The sequence below is a fragment of the Dermacentor andersoni genome, chromosome 2, assembly GCF_023375885.2.
Source record: "Dermacentor andersoni chromosome 2, qqDerAnde1_hic_scaffold, whole genome shotgun sequence".
NCBI lineage: Eukaryota > Metazoa > Arthropoda > Arachnida > Ixodida > Ixodidae > Dermacentor > Dermacentor andersoni.
The window spans coordinates 65,738,679-65,755,410 of NC_092815.1; the positions used below are offsets into that span (position 1 = coordinate 65,738,679).

General features: G+C 48.6%; 1 protein-coding gene across 2 annotated transcripts in view; it reads left to right on the forward strand.

Annotated features, from left to right (window-relative positions):
• The first annotated feature begins 656 nt into the window (after positions 1-656).
• Positions 657-16,732, forward strand: part of LOC126542193 (uncharacterized) — a 258,073-nt gene continuing 241,997 nt past the window's right edge. For both annotated transcript variants that reach the window (XM_055077066.2, XM_050189144.3), the window contains exon 1: positions 657-1,217. The gene's annotated coding sequence lies outside the window, so the exon portion shown is untranslated. The remainder of the gene's footprint in view (positions 1,218-16,732) is intronic.

Below are 16,732 nucleotides of genomic sequence, written 5' to 3' on the forward strand. Positions count from 1 at the left end.
GGCGCGCACACATAATAACAATAATAATAATAATAATAATAATAATAATAATAATGAGCCATATATAGCAAGCACTCCATAGTGGATTCGCAGTTGCGACAGTTTCTTTTTTGGATAATTCGAATTACCTCATTCTACGACATATCTGGCTTACACGTATTCTAGCCGTACCGCATTGCTCTGCGCAAGAATTATTCGTAAGCAGTGGCATCGGCTACTGATGGCAACGAAGGCACGGCCAGCGAAAAACAGTTCGAACGAATTAAAAGCCTTGTCATCCACGGAGGTCGGCTTTTGTTTTAAACAGTGTCACACGTCTTCGCTGGCACACTTCATTTGCTAAATCAGCCAGAATGCCCGACAAAGCACCGCTCGAAGCAAGGGACTTCGTTAGCAAAAGCTCATCACCAACGTTAACGGAGCAGGACAGGTCTTTCACAGTCTACGCAAACTTTTGGTATTACGCGCGCGCCAACTTTTGTTGGCTCATGCTGCGTCCAATGATCCGTGTGGCCGCCGTGACCACCGTGGCCGTGCCCCTCCATCAGTGCGGTGCGCCGGTTCCCCCCCTTGGCGAGCTCCAGTCGGGCGGACCCGAGCCACTTCCGGCAAGGTGACGCAGTTCCGGTTCTCGTTCCCCGCTTCGCGTTGCCGCGGCGTTCGCCCCGTCCGTCTGCTTGGGGCAGGCCGACGCGGTCGTTTGCAGACGGCCTTCGGACGGCGAAGGTCCCAGTCGTATCGTCGTGCGTCGCTTGCGAAGCCCCCGCCACCTTCGAAAGTCGGCGTGGCAGTTTGCTACACGCACGCCAACTTTATACTCACACGGTCTTCCTGACTCTCCCAAGCGCTGCTTTCTTTTCAACAACATTTTACGCTGGTGCGCGTCGAGTACGTCGCGTCGCGGTTCTTTTAAGTTGTGTGTGTCGTGCGGTTTGTTACCTCGTCCAGGTGTAGTAAGCGCTAGTTGGCCTGCCGACGCTCACTCCCGTTCCGCGTAGCGTGAGCGAACGGTCCCGTCTCGGCTCACCTTGCATTTCAACAACCCCTACCCCTTTGGATTTCGCTCACGCGCCGGTGAACTTTCCTGCAAAGAGTGTGTGTCCGAGCCGATCTTCGTTTGTGCAAGTTGGCCCCTAAATATCTCTTCAACTGTTCGTCAAAGACCACTACAGTCAACGAGCTTCTGCTGGGAAAGAAGAGGAACGCGGCATCACAAGGTGCGTAATAGTCATTCAAACTTGACACGTGCTATACCATAGTCAACCACACTCGCTTCTTCAAGCGCTTTTACGTTTATTTCCGTCACCGATTAACTTTCGTTGTTGATAAATATTGTATCCTTGCATAGAAACCGTAATATTTTTTTTTCATCATCCTATAACGGAGTGTCCAGGTTAGCGCAAACGTTGCTGCCGACGGGAAGTTAATTGTGGAGTTCGTTACGGCTTATAGACACACGAAGACTTCGCCTGGCAATCATTATTGGCCGTGCCAAGCGCTCATCTCCGGTACGAGGGCCGCTTCATTCCGAAAAGTGCAACGTTAATAATCCTACCTGTACACAGCTAGAGGGTGTTGTACACACTCCTTTCTTGTTTCGTTTTTCTCCCATTCTTCCTTCGAACCAAGATTTGATACACGCTTCCTTTGGCCACGAATCATCGTTCCAACCAGTCCACCGACGGTATCGGAGCTCGCCTGGATGCTTGCCGTTCGATGCAATAGGCCGATGTCCTCTTCTGTAGCCGGGCAGCTGTAGTGCCGACTCGTTTCGTTTTCTTCTTGCTTTTCTACGCTTTGCCTTAGCACGTGCCTGTCGTGTTTTGGTTCAGCCTGGCGGCTTTTCTCCTCGCCCATCGACGTCTTGTTGCGTAATAAAACTGGAAAGGGTGGTTCGGCTATGGAGCCGTCCCCGAAGTTCCGATGTTTGCCCTCTAAGAACGGGTTTCCCGGTGGTTTCCTTTCTCTCTCTCTCCGTCTGTAGCCTTTAATCAAGGGCATCAAGGTGGACTGGAACTAGTTCCGCCCCTTCCTCATTTTTTTTTTTGGTCGCTCTCTCTCTTTGGTAGATTCATTCATTTGCGCGCTGTCTGCGAACAGCTGTCATACGCCGTGTCGCGCGTACGCGCACTAGTTTAGTGAAAGAATTGAGCTAGTGACATATTTCTGCGTCTTTTCCATATCAGGGTCCGTTTGCTGAGCCCTTTTCGCTTGGTTTCCAAGCGAATTATTCCATTTTATAGGTCAAGCGCTTCACGTACGAATTCAGAATCAGCGAGTATCTACCACTACGATTTCTTTTTTCTAACGTGAATGCAAAATATAGCTTGATTACCAGTGGGTAATTACTCCATTCCTTATATTTATGCATCATTCGCGTATCAGAGAATGCTTCTGCAAGTATTAAGTAAATCTTAACGCAGATCAGCCTGTCAGACAGATGTTTCTGTAGATGTAAAAAAAAGAAACAAGAAAAAAAAAAAAACGCTGCGTTGGTTTAAACAAGTGTGGACTAGCACTCTTGGCTCGGCCAGCTTTAGCAGGGCTGGAGAGATATATTGAAAGGGAAAGGAGAAACTTCTAAACGTGATAAAGTTATACTTAACCACACATCATTATTGTGAGCGTATGATCACTGCAGACGCTTTCACTTGCAGCATACGTACGATAAACGTGATAATGTTCTCTAAAAATTAAATCATGGGGTTTTACGTGCCAATACCGTGTCCTGATTATGAGGCACACCGTTTTGCAGAGGACTCCGGAAATTTTGACCACCTGGGATTCTTTAGCGTGCACCTAAATCTAAGCACACGGTTGTTTTCGCATTTTGCCCCCATCGAAATGCGGCCGCCGTGGCCGGGATTTGATCCCGCGACCTTGTGCTCAGCAGCCCAACACCATAGCCACTAAGCAACCACGGCGGGGGCTAAAGTTCTCTAACAACATGCGTCATAGCCGCCACAGACGCTTTCGTTTATGGCGGGCCTTTACTGAAGAATGCATAACTCTGTGAAAAAGACGTGTGTGTGTGCTTGTGTGTGTGAGAGAGAGAGAGATAATGAAAGGCACGTAATTAGTGCGATTGCGTATATCTTGCACGAGGCAGTCACGTCGCATCGAACGAAGTCATCTCCATGAAGCCCTCAATTAAGCTGCTCGTTAAATGACCTGACCTACATTTCGCTCGTTCATCAAGGCTTCCCTCATCTTTTGCATGAACTCCTCTGCGGCTTTAGAGGATGTCATTTCATCCGTGCCACTTGCGTTCTTGCTTAGCTGCAACTGGATCGGTACATTCATAATGGTTGAGGTGGCTGCAGTGCAACGGTAACATTCGTGGTGGCAGCGTTTAGAAAGTGTTTAGAGATTCCTGCGCCTATGTGATATTATATATATATATATATATATATATATATATATATACTAACAGCCCACGCAGCTTTTCCGGCATCAACTCGTCGATTGCCCGATTTTTTATGACAATCAACAGTACGTGAGGTTGTGCGCGCGAGGTGAGTTTATTCATAGCGCTTGTTTGAAAACTCGGTGCCCTTCCACACTGTGAAGAAGGATGACCAGTGAAGCTGTGTATGTGGGCCCCTTATTGCACTTAATTCCGCCACGGGTCGGCCCGGCATTTCACTATCTTCGGGATCGGCCCACGTTAGATAGAGAACGCCTGCTTCACCTCCGCTGCGAGTCGGCCCGGTGTTGCACTATCTTCGGTATCGGTCCACGTATGGATAGAGCTTAACGCCTGCTTCACCTCCGCCGCGGGTCGGCGCGGTGTTGCCCTATCTTCGGGATCGGCTCATGTATCGAGAGTGCTTAATGCCTGCTTCACCTCCGCCGCGGGTCGGCCCTGTATTACATTACCTTCGGGATTTTGTGTCTACACTCGGACATGATCCTGGGGAAAATATCTTTAACAGCTTCACTGTAAAATAATTTCTGCCTTGTGGCTCAGCGCACAAGCGTGGTTACGAGGCACGCTGAGTTGGTCTTATGCTTAAATGCCGCAATTAAGTGATTTAGTTGATCAAAAGGCGTTGCCGTCCATGAAGATAAATTATCGAGTCGTGTCGAAAGTGCAGTTCGTCGTGTAAGCTACGCTTCCTTCAGAATCGGGCGCACTGCACTGACACATTGCGAACAAGGGTAGCGCAGGTACCTGAAGGGTATTACTTCCCGTGAACCTCGTGCAATATGAGGGTCTCGTGACCGTTGATTTTTGTAACGCGAAGATATCTATTTAAAAGACACAGCTTGCTTTTAGGTTGAAATGACATCTGTTGAGGCATTTCAGATTTACTGTGTGTTTCGGATTTAATACGTGTGTTTATTTCTTTATCCAAAAGAATGAAAGAAAAATAATTAAGATGTTTAAAATGCTTGGTTGTAGCTAACCGCTACCCTCTCTGCCAAACAAGCTGCTATATTAATAAAGAAAAATAACAAAAGAAAATACGAGAACAACGATTTGTAAGTAGTAGTGATCGAGCTTGTCTAACAACAGTTATGAAATACCTCTCTCGCCTTGTCATCGCACCATGAGCGACTATGTCTCGGGACAGTTGCGTCCGTTGCACGTAACATTGTATAAACCTCACGTATTTCTCCAGCAAAATAACCACGCTCTCGGGACGAGCGAAGCAAGTCACAACCAACCAGGTATACCAAGTAGGCAACTTTCATTTGTGTTGTTGTTTAGTTTCGCTTAAATCTCTCTCCGCCGACTCGCTTCGGCAAAGCGCTTCACCAAAACACGCCAAGCACCGAGGTCGTCCGTCACGCGTACGCGAACCCCTCGCGTGCTCTCCTGCCGAACGGCGCGCGCGCCCCTCTCACCCTCTCGTTTCGGAGGGGGAAGTTTCGCGAACACCTGTAGCTCCCGGCGGCGGCACCGCTGCGTGCGGCGGCGCGGAGCGTTTGCCGCGGTGGTGTGCGGGCTGCTGCCCTGCTGTTATCGCGCTCTCTTATCTCTCAGCCTTGCGTTGGCTGCGAGAACACTCGAGCAGAGAGCGGGGCAGGCTATCGTTTCCTTTTCGTTTCTAGCGCCTCGATGACTGGGGCTGAGCCCATGCGTCGCTGGAGGCCGAGTTCCCCCTTCTCTCTCTCTCTCTCTCCCTCTCTCTGTTTAGTGCGGCAATATTGGCGTGGGGAAGTCCCTTTGGTCGACGGGGCTCTTCGCTAATGGCCGTCTTCGGGTACGACCGCGTGCTTCTTTAGCGCCTAGCGGAGCTTTGTTACGCTGCGAAGAACGGTGGCGACGAAAGGAGAGGGTCCTAATGAGAGTTGCAGGTGGCGGCTGTACTTCGCGGCGCCAGGGAAAAAAGATTTACGGCAAAGCAAGCGGCGAAAATCTTTCGCGCGCCTCAAGAAAAACAGGCCGTGGCCGCGGGAGACTCATTTATCTGATTCTTCGCACACGCGTGGCGAAATTTGTTATGCATAGAGCGGAGATTCTAGAAGAAACGAAAAAAAGAAGGGGGGGGGGGGGGGTATCAGTGGTGTTTCCTCTAGGTGTCCCGATTTGCTCACAATATGATTTAATATTTACATTGTTGCGAATTAGGTATATTGTTTGTTCCACGCATGACCGTTACACTACCTGTCGAAAGTATGACTTTGGACGAAACGTTGAACTAAATTTAGCGTCGAAATCACAATTGTTGATAACGTCCTCATACCCGGCCACAAGCTGCAGGTATCACACTGCCGGTTTGCGATTGTGATCACTTCCGTAAATTATTTCAAGTAAGCATTCCGTCCGAAAAAAAGAAAAGGACCTTTCACGTGAGCTCTATACTAGCTGAATCAATCCGCGCTTAATTTCTTTAAATATTTTTTTTTTTCCGAGCGAAACAACCGAACTGCGCCTTTCTTACAACACTTGAAATGATTCGGGAGGCAAGAATTCGCGTGTTTCTGTGCTTGCGTGTTCCGCGTAAATCTGTCCATATACGCGTCACTTTCCCTCTTCCGTACACCACAGCAAGCGTTAAAAGAGCGTCCATCTTTTCTTTCTTTTTTTGCGTCGTCTCGATGTCCGCAGCTTTCTTATTTTTATTTTCTTTTTTGCTTTTTTATTGCGGTAGAGTGAGCGAGGGCTTTGTTCTTGCCCTTATTGTCGAGAGCGAACGCGTGCCCGGCGCGCACACCGGAACGCTGTTTGATCAGCGCTAAATCCGGACAGATTTGTTGAGCGAAGGCTTTCCGAACGGGAGAAATGATGGTCCTCCCTCCTGCTACCCCCTTCACCCTGTTCCCCTCCTGCGCTGCGATTTGTAGCGCCGATCCGCTGCTTTTCGCTGCTGGAAAGCAGCAGGCTCTGTTGTCTATTTTCTTTTCGTATCGTTCTTTCTTTCTTTCCTTCTTTCATGGAGCCCAGTACGGTCTTCGTGTATAGAAAACCGCGCTCGCGTTTCGGTTGCTTTCTCACGCGCGCTGGTTTTGGCATAACGTTTCGCCTTGTTTGTACCAATGCAGAGCTGCTAGTGCAAAAATTACGAGAAATAAGAAGGAAAAATAAAGTTCAAGCTCATCGGCCCTGCGGCCCATATACGTCAAAGTTTACCTAGCAGAGCATATACACAGCGTTTTTTTTTTTTTTTTTTGCTACAGTGTGGCTTTCGCGCGTACGCACATACTGAACGCCCGTTTACGTATTCAAACTTTCGGATTACAGCGCCAGCTCTCCTCCTCCTCTTCTAATCGCAGCGCGTATTTGTGTGCGCTGTACTACGTGGGTGCGCGATCACGCGCCGGTTTGCTGCCTTTCGGGTTGTGCGCGCATTCCGCGTCGTTGCAGAGATTTTCTAAGGCTGCCGGAATCTTTATTGTTCTTTTCCATGCTATTCTCTGCTTATCGTTTTGAATATCTCGGACCCTGGTCCCAGCCGACTTTGGCACAAACTGCTTTAAAAGCGCTAGTGTGCTTTTTAAGGGAAACAGTACTCATTGAAAAACTATAAAATGTGCAAAATGACGATCAACTTCTTTTATATATCTTGTTTTCTCATCCTTTCTACCCCTTACCACATCCCCATGTGAAGAGTAACCAACTGGACACTTAATTTGGTTAACCTCTCTGCCTTTCAGCTCTTGTTTTCCTTCCTTCCTTTTAATATCAATTCTTCATCCATATTTTTATCTTATAAGACCTCGCTTTAACTTGGGCATGGTAGTCTGTACGCATGATCATGTTACCCTTATGGTAAAGCTTCGTGTTTTCTTCGCGACACGCAAAGCTCGGATTGGCCAGCAGCACTTTATGCCTGCTTTTGGAATAACGCACGAACACAGTGAAATCGACTCCCCCCCTCTCACGCTTTTACGTATGTTTGGGCGATACAAGTGGTTGCTACGGGCACACAGGAGCACAGTCCGGACGTAGAAACTGCGTGTGCGTTTGTCGAGAAAGAAACGTGTGTTTGTTTTAGATGCGTTGCGCGTTGCCCCGCGTTAACTGTACTAAGTCCGCGCTGCTCCTGGCAATTCAGTCTGGTCGATTAAAGCATTCGAAATGAACTTTCGGATTGCGGAGCGCCCCAACCAGACTGCGACTTCTTTTTTGCGCAAAGGAGCAGTGATCCCTTTGGGTTTGAGAACTTGAGGGAGAAGAATGTAAAAGTTGTTCGGGTGCTATAGTCACAGGCGTTATTCGACTACTTTCTCAATTCAGAAATGGAAATGAAGGCGGTTTATTCCGGCTGGTTAGTCGCAGCATCATTATATTTTCTTTCTGTTCAGAATTCAAGTTTCCGGTCGGAGCAACAGAGCGCAAGGAGGACTTATCTGAGACTAAGAGTAAAATAGACAGCCGTTATTGAAAAGACGAAATTGCATAGAGGGAAATAGAGAGATAAACGGAAGGCACGGATGTTAACCAGCCAAGAGACCGGTTGGCTACGCTAGGCTGGCGGGAGGGAGAAAAGGAATAGAAAGAAGAGAGAGAGGTAAAGGGAGACGGGGCGTGAACAGTAGTACTATACAGAGTCAAAGGCGCTCGCACAATTGAACCAGGTGTTCCCAGAAAGCACAAAAGTGCCTTCATTGCCTTTTGAGCAGATGATCGGTGGTGACGGTGTTCTAGTATTGCCTGTTCATCCGAAGATGATCGTCTAGTTTCCTGAATGAGTTGGACATAGATTGCAATTCAAATTGAGGACACTGGTACAATAGGTGGTCAATGTTCCAATCGCGACTGCAGAGATCACACGCAGAACTCTCAGCCATTCCAATTAGTGCTGCATAAGCTTTCGTCAAAGCAACCCCCAACCACAAACGACACAGAACAGACGCTTCGCGTTGGTGCAGTCTGGCCGGAGGCCGGAGTTGCAGCGAAGGGTTTATCTTGTGCAGTTTGGTGCGCCTTGCACGTGCACTATTACACTCAGCTAACGAGAGTGTGCGTGCTAGAATACGAAGCTGTGTAACAGCTTGAATAGATAGAATGCTAAAGAAGGTGCGTAGATAAAATAGAGAAATGAATTGGAGCTAGAAGACGAGGCAGGCAGCTTGCATGGTCTTCCAATCCTTTCTGGGCAACTATCTAGCAACAGAAACTTACGCAGTCCTCTATTAATTTATTTTTATCTTTTTCTTTTCCCAGAACTGAACAGTTTCTCCTGCAATGTCAGGATATCCGATCGAAGCTTTTCGCCCAGCTGACTTGCCATGTTTGTCGCTTTACTTTCGCGTGCATGTTTCGTTTTATTGCAACAGCTACGTGCCTTATCACTATCGTGGGCAGATGTATAGCCATCAGTTTACGAGGCCGCACCATGCTATCTTTGTTTTCATCAGTTTATATTTGTCTACAACGTCGGCCGCTACGCAGCGTCTGTGAAGGAGGCCGATGAACGAATGGAAAGAGAGATAAAAAGAGAGAAACCTTGTCCAGAAGAAACGTGCAGTGCTTTCGAAGTCGCCAGGTCCTGCATACGAAAAGACAGCGGGAGGCGCATCGCTCGATATGCGTTTATGATTGTTTACTCGATCCGTTTCCCTTGAAACGCTGCGCATCGGCCGAGGAGCTTCGCTGCCGGAACCGCAGGCTGCATGCCGGATTGCTGCAGCGGGTGTATTATATGCACACGCACACCCATACGAGATACACGGGCAGCACGTAGTTCTCATCTCGCTAAAATCATGCACTATGATGTAAGCTTGAACACGCATAAGTATTCAGATCATTAGCCGCTTTGGGGTACTCCCGTGCAGGTGTTTCGGCTCGTTTACGTGCACGACGCGGTGTTGGAATTGCCTGGTTGTTGTGGGCGCACCTTAGCGTTTCCTTGAGATGAAAGCAAACTGTTTGAAGAACGAAACTGCCTGTGGCCTATAGGTCCTCCAAGTAGGGTCTTTTATTGTTGTTTTAAAGACACACCCTGCGCCGTGTGTGTATTTGCATCCTGTGCCCGTCTTTTGCGCTGTGCTTGTGCTGCGGTGTTCGTTCTTATTGGGTGGCTGATTCCGACAAGACTATACAGCATCGCTACCATGGTTGAACGACACCTATTCTTACGAATACACTTTAGCGTATATAAACAGCCATTGCGAAATTTCTACCCGATCCCTTTACACACATTGAAATGCCAAGTGCGCGTAGAGGAAGCCCGGCATGGTGCCAGCCAGGTGTTACGCATAATTAGATTATAGCGAGGCCAAAGACCGGTCACAACGCAGTTAAGAATGACAACCTTTGTCAGTGCGGTCCTGCAGCCCCTATAGAAAGCTGCACGGTACTTAATGGGACAAAAATATGAACGCATAGCGGCAGAAGAGTAGCGAACCGGTCAGCTCTCGCGGCAGCATCTCGAAGCGACTGGTTTTTGCTCGGCAGCCGCGTGTGTCTTGAATATTGAATAGGCAACCGCGTGTGTTGCGATGAGGCCGCGGTCTCGGCTCGTCTTCGGCCTTTTGCTTTGTTTCTTGCTTGTATTTCCCGCACGTGTGCGCTTACGCGTGTGCGTGGCTGTCTCCGGCGCTGCGATAGCGTGCCTTTACCTTCACGGTTTATTTGTCCTCCTCGCGCATCCGCCGCGCTTTGCATTCCAAGCTCATTTGTGCCGGCGTCGTCGGCGCGAGGAGTAGCCGGCTTTCTCGCCCATTCGCCAGCGCTCGTCGTCGTTGTAATAGAATACGCTCTGCGTGAAGAATGTCTACACACGCACGCGGCTGGAATGCGAGCCTAGCGGCGCTGTGCGGGATTTCTCGCACTCTCGCGGCGGACTCTCGTTTTTCACGGTCGCGCGCCAGGACGCGAGCGTCTGAGGACCAGGAAAGAGGAAGAGTGGTTTTGACAGCTGAGGATGGAAAGCGCACCGGGTTTAAAGTGCTGCGGTTTGTGTGCTCGTGCTTCAAAGCTTCTTTTGAATTTCTCCATTTCTTCTCTTCCAATGGAGTCTTGAGCAGCCGTCACGGGCAGACCCCGCCCCGTTTTTATAGGCTCGTCGTCGCCCCTATGAATGCGCTAATATCGACACCGTATGAAACCTCGTAGGTTGTACACCGAGCGACGCTTCCCTTTCTTTCTTTCTTCCGTTATTTCTTTCTTTCTTATATCTGTGTGGATATATATATATGTGTGTGTGTGTGTGTGTGCGTGTGTGTGTGTGTGTGTGTGTGTGTGTGTGTGTTCATAAGAAACATCGTAAGCACGTGTTGTTTTCGTTTTCTTATTTAGCAGCAGTTCCGAATATAAACTTTATTTTAATTTTTTACCTGGTACTCTAGGCAAATAGAAGTGCACGTTATTCCGAGCTCTACGTGAAACCTCGGCGAACTATTTCCTTTTTTTTTAATTTGTAATCTTTCAGCCCGGCTTTCTCATTGCGCGCTCATTTAGGAGAGAAGGATGCTGACTTTAAGGCGCTCTAACACAATTCAGCATACTTACGCTTTCACAGGGGTATAATCTCGCTGCTGATGCCCTAGAACGTCGAAGCGTGGACATATATATTCACACACACACACACACACACACACACACACACACACACACACACACACACACACACACACACACACGCATATATATATATATATATATATATATATATATATATATATATATATATATATATATATATGTGCGGAGCATACATTGCCGTCAGTACAAAAAGTGAGATACCTTTTTTCACCTTCTCTGGCTGAACAAACTCGGGTTTTCAATCATCGTCGATTTCGCGTCAGTCGTCGTCCCCATCCCACCCTCCCACCCTTCTGCGCGCCGAGTCCACACGCTCTCCGAATCCAATTTGATATTGGCTCAGGAAGTGTGATTCAACCAGCCATGATGAAGCCACGTATCGAAGGATTCTCAGCGGCGAGTCATGCCCACACTTAAGCCACTTTAGAGCGATTCCGAACTCTCGGCAGCGTCAGCAGCAGAACACGTATCGGCCGCAACGCTGCATGGTGCGGCGGTCTATAAAGAAGGCGCGGCGCACACTGGGTTCTATTACCACGTCTCTCTCTCTCTCAGCGGGGCTCATTCGATCGCGCTTTTCCGCAGACCCTACTTTATCAAAGGAGAGGAAAGGATGCGGGCGAAGTTGAAAATAAGAAACAAAGAGAGATTGGATGCTCGTATATGGACAGCGAGGGACGCCGAGCTGGAGGGGCCGGAATTGAAAGAACGTTGCCGTCGCCCTGTGAAACAAGTGAAATGGCCGCGGGAGAAAATCGCGGGCAATGAGACGCGTTCCGCACGCACGCACACCGGTGTGCAGAACGCGAGAAAGCATCCAGCTCTATAGCAGTCGCTTATGTGAGGCGTTGTAAGTGCGTGCAACAGGAAGAAGAAATTGGTGCGGAATAAAACATGGAAGACAAGAGAAAGAAAGACGAGAAATCGAGAGAGAGAGGGAGATGCACTCAAGTGGAGCTATACACGGTCTTTCCACGCACATACACAGCGCCTGCCCCGCGTAGTTGAGCACGGCACCCTAGGGACACCCGGCGCGGGGCCCGGCCCTTAATGCAGAATCAGCCGTTTCACTTTTCGCTATAAGCGGCTCCATGGCTGGCGGCCGCTTTCTTCTCGTCGCGACGAAGGTGAAGATCTTCCATTCCATTCCATTCCTTTTTTTTTTTTTTTTTGTTCTCCTTCTCGGGTGTTACGTGTTTTCTGGAACTTTCTATATGGACTGCTTGAGGCGCGCCTGTGCGCGACCTTGGATTTCAATTTTTTCAAGTCGTTAGTGCTGTTTCGTTCGGGGCTTGATTTCACTGTTGGGACAATCGAGTATTCTGACACGTACGTATAGGTGCCGTGAGAACGAGATCGCGGTGCTATATCCCTTGCCGCACGAAAGAACCGCTGGAAATGAAACGCCAAATGCTTTCGAAAGAGACGGGAGGCCGCGGTGGGCGGGAAGGAAATGAAATCGAGAGCGTAATAGTCGTTTCTAGGGTGCTCGGAAATGCATGATACTGTGACCTCCATTGCGCACGTGCCTTGTTCGCCCCCTTCTATTCTTTTCTGTATTATTTGTTGCCTTAGGGTGAAGGAACCGCCTCGCTCGTTATACCGCGAGCGAGTTGTGGTGCCGAATGGAGGAAGGTGCGCCTGATTTCATTACGCGCACTTTTCCCCGGCTGCGCGGGATAGGTGCTCTCGACGCGCATAAACGTTATTTTGCTGGATTTTGAGCGGTAAGGAAGTGTCACGGAACCTTTTTTTATTTCTTTCCGTGTGAATGTGTGTGTGTTTGTTCGTGCGCGTTCGCTAGCTTGTTTTAGCTATATAGCAGCCGGCTTCTTGCATACCTAATGTTGTCTCGACGTACTTGCAACACCAGTTGACCCTGGCTGATGGGTGACGTTCCGAAAGAAAAGGAGATTCCGGAGTAACGAAGTGATCGTGCTGATCGCTTTCTCGTCGCACTGCTGGATAGGTTTGTAACGATATAGAGAAAGAAACAAACTTTAATCATATGCTGGAGAATGTTAGCCTGGCAGTTTGCCTGAAATGCTGCTCCAGGTGCTGGGTAACGGTATAGTGGATTCAATTAAGTTTATGTGTTGGTGAGACACCATGGAAACCATTTCCATAAACTGACAAATTTTATCGGAGCCTGCCCGTACACTGCAACGTATGCGCACTTCCAGTTGCGAGAGTATTGATAACGTCGTATTGACAAAGATAGAGAGAGAGAGAGACACGAAATCGAGCTCTCCAGTAGCCTTTATTTGGAAACCCTGTAAGTTGAACAGCATGGTGCGCAATTGTGAGTCCGATCCGTGCGGGCTCGCCTCGCCATTCGCGCTGCTCAACCAAACAGCTAGATAAATTAGCGTTTTCTGCTACTTTTCACGTCATCAATACACTTGTTACTGATACGCTTGTGGTGACAGCGAGCTATCCACTGCATAAAAAGTCGCGTACTGTATGTTTTCACAGGGAGCGTCTTCCTTCCCTTTTGTCGCTCTCTCTTTCTTCCTCGTGTACGTATAACTGCGTATTGCAGAGTTTAAGTGAAATCGCTTACTTCGCTTGGCTTCCAATGTAATTATTAAATATCGGGCAAACCAAAGTCACTAGGGCTATCTTCCTTCTTTTGTTACAGCGAAGAAGCCTCACATAGCTTTGGTAGCTTTCTCGGGTGGCCCTGCGCACTGTATAGCGCGAAGCGTAACGTGAACATACATTGTGTTTGCCGTCGCTTCTATGGTGCAACACTTTATGTTAAGCACTGCTATGTTGCACGTATTGAGCAACAGAAGGCTGTATCGACAGTTTCTCACATTGGTCTTCAATTTTCTTATGGACTCTTTTAATCTAATTATAATAATTGACAAACTGATGAACTATTACGACTAATTAGCTAATTAGCGGGAACGCAATGAAAAAAATCTAAGTATCTCCAAGTGACGGTGAACAACATTATCTTGGTTTTGTCCAGCAACGTAGCATTTGCATATTTTAAGAGTTTGGCTCAAGTTAGGTGAAACACCCTGTTTCGCAACGTTCTCTGGCGGCGCTGATCCGCGAAGCAGCGATAACGATATGCATGGCGAGCGCTTCGCTTATCTGTCAAGCAAGGGAGTGACTGCGTGGTTCGCCCAGCGGTCGGCCGGCCATGAACGCCGCCGCATCGCGCTTGCTCGGAGGAAAGCGGCTCAAGGTCCGGAGTCTGCGTGTCTTGCGAAACGTGACAGAGACGAGCAAGGCAAGTGTGATTAAAGAGACAGGACTAGTCCGTCTTTCTTTTCTGGCTGCTGTCCTGCCGAGATTTTTTTTTTTCTTTCATTCTTTAGGAGCTCGGTCTTACTTATATAGCACGATCTCATCGCGAGAGTGTGCAGAGTGTAGAAGCCACGAGACACGAGCGCCCATTGAGAAACCGAAAGCGGTGGAGGAAGAAAAGGTACAAAACAATGGGCCCGTTGGTGGGGGACGGGGGCGGCGCTAGTTAAAGAAACGCCTTTTAGTGTCACCGAAAAACAGCTTTCGCATTTCGATGGGGGGTGAAATGCGAAAACACCCGTGTACTTAGATTTAGGTGCACGTTAAAGAACGCCACGTGGTCGAAATTTCCGGAGTCCGCCACTACGGCGTGCCTCGTAATCAGAAAGTGGTTTTGGCACGTAAAACTCCATAATTTGATTTGATTTTTAAAAACAACTTTAAGCTGGCGCGATGGCGATGGCAACACGATGCCTCACATGTGATTTATTCTTGCTGGTTTTCTTACGTTCTCTATCTTTGTTTTCCTGCACGTACCGAGCGTGTGTATTTTCCACTGTGAGTTGTGTACTTTCGAGCAAACTCTGGTTGTCCACTAAAAAAGTATTACTGGGATTTCACTTGCAAAAACCACGATCTGATTTTGAGGCACATATTATAGTGGGGTCTCCGGATTAATTTTGCCCACCCTATGTTCTTCAACAGGCACCTGCAAATATAAGTACATGAACGTTTTTTTTTTCTTTTTTTTTTTGCATTTAACCTCCATCGAAATGCGACCGCCGCGGCCTGGGGGGCTGCCCAGTCCGTCAGCATTCCTACGAGTGCTGGTCGAATAATAACGCTTTGGTATTGAATCGGATACCTACATATTATTATTTCTTGTTCCGTGTTAAACCGGGGAAAGAAAGTGAAACCGTCAATAAGAACCGGCATTTATTTTCATCACCGTGCGCAAAGCTTCCGGGAGTCCCTTTAAGCTGGCACTTTATTGGTGAGTGCAACGGCCAACCAAGATAGCAACACTGTGCAAACGAAGAGAGCAGCGCAGCTATAAATACGTCCCTTCTTATCAATAAAGCATTCTTCTTGTAGCCACGACCGTGTGCATTACGCCCGATACATGGTGTCAGAAGTGGGGTCGCTCACGGGACCATGACCGACCTGCGCCCGCCTGAGCCACTGCGAGTGGGCGACAACGCTGCAGCGTCCTGGGAGACATTCAAGCAACGCATCGAGCTGTACCTGATAGCAACTGAGCCCACGAAGCCACGCAGTAAGGAGCAGAAAGCTGCAATTTTTTTGCATGTTGCGGGTCAAGAAGCAATTGACGTGTTTAATACTCTGAACCTATCACCAGAGGAAGCTAAAGACTACGACGTTTTGGTTAAAGCATTTGAAAACTACTGCTTGCCTAAGTGTAATGAAACTTATGAGCGATATGTGTTTCGCTCGCGTCGTCAGGCACACGGAGAGCCATTCGAACAGTTCTTTCGGGATCTGCAACTAAAAGCAAGAACGTGCAACTTCGGAGATTTACGAAATTCCATGCTGCGGGATCAAATTGTCTATGGCATTTGCAGCTCTTCCCTGCGAGAAAAGCTTCTTCGAAAGAAAGACCTGACCCTAGCCACAGCGGTGGAATGCTGCAAAGCTGAGGAACTTGCCGAATCGCAAAATAGGGCGTGGACGGAGGAAAACAAGATTGAACCTGTATTACGAACGCAAGCTAAACACGGACGCCAAAAATGCCGGTATTGCAACTTCTCGCATGCGCCAAGGAAGTGTCCGGCGTACGGCAAAACATGCAACAAGTGCACGAAGCCTAATCACTTTGCCGCCTGCTGTACGGGCAAGCGAGCAGCCGTTGATGACGTGGTCGAAGGAGCGTCGAGTGACAATGACTTCGACGTTCTGGAGATCAGGACGACGGAAAGCAAGCGTGGTCCCGAAAGTCGCGACTGGATTGTAACAACGAGCATTGAAGGAACTGATGTGCAGCTTAAGGTCGACACGGGAGCACAGGCTAACTTGTTGCCGCGTTCGCTGTTCAAAAGGCTCGGAACTAGACAGCAGCCGTACCCCACGAGGAGCATCCTGCGCCATTACGGGGGCGGCGAAATACCGCACAGTGGAAAAGTTCGCCTCGCCGTGCACTTAGGCAAACGGCGTGTGCTGCTTGAGTTCTTCATAGTAAAGAAGAAGCAAGCTATTCTGGGCCTCGGGGCAAGTGAGCAACTTGGTCTGGTCAACAGAGTGAACTCGGTGGGCAGCAGCGAGACATACGGAAGCCTAAAGCAGGCATTCCCAAGGCTATTCACGGGCATAGGCAGGACGCGGCGCGAGTACAAAATGGTGCTCCGGAAGGACGCTGTCCCTGTGGTTCAGCCAACCCGGCGTGTGCCTTACGCCCTCAAGAAGCCGCTTAAGAAAGAACTTGACCGGATGAATGCTGCGAACATCATCGAGAAGGTGGAAGAACCGTCAGACTGGGTAAGTCCCTTGGTTATCGTGAGGAAGAAAAATGGAGAC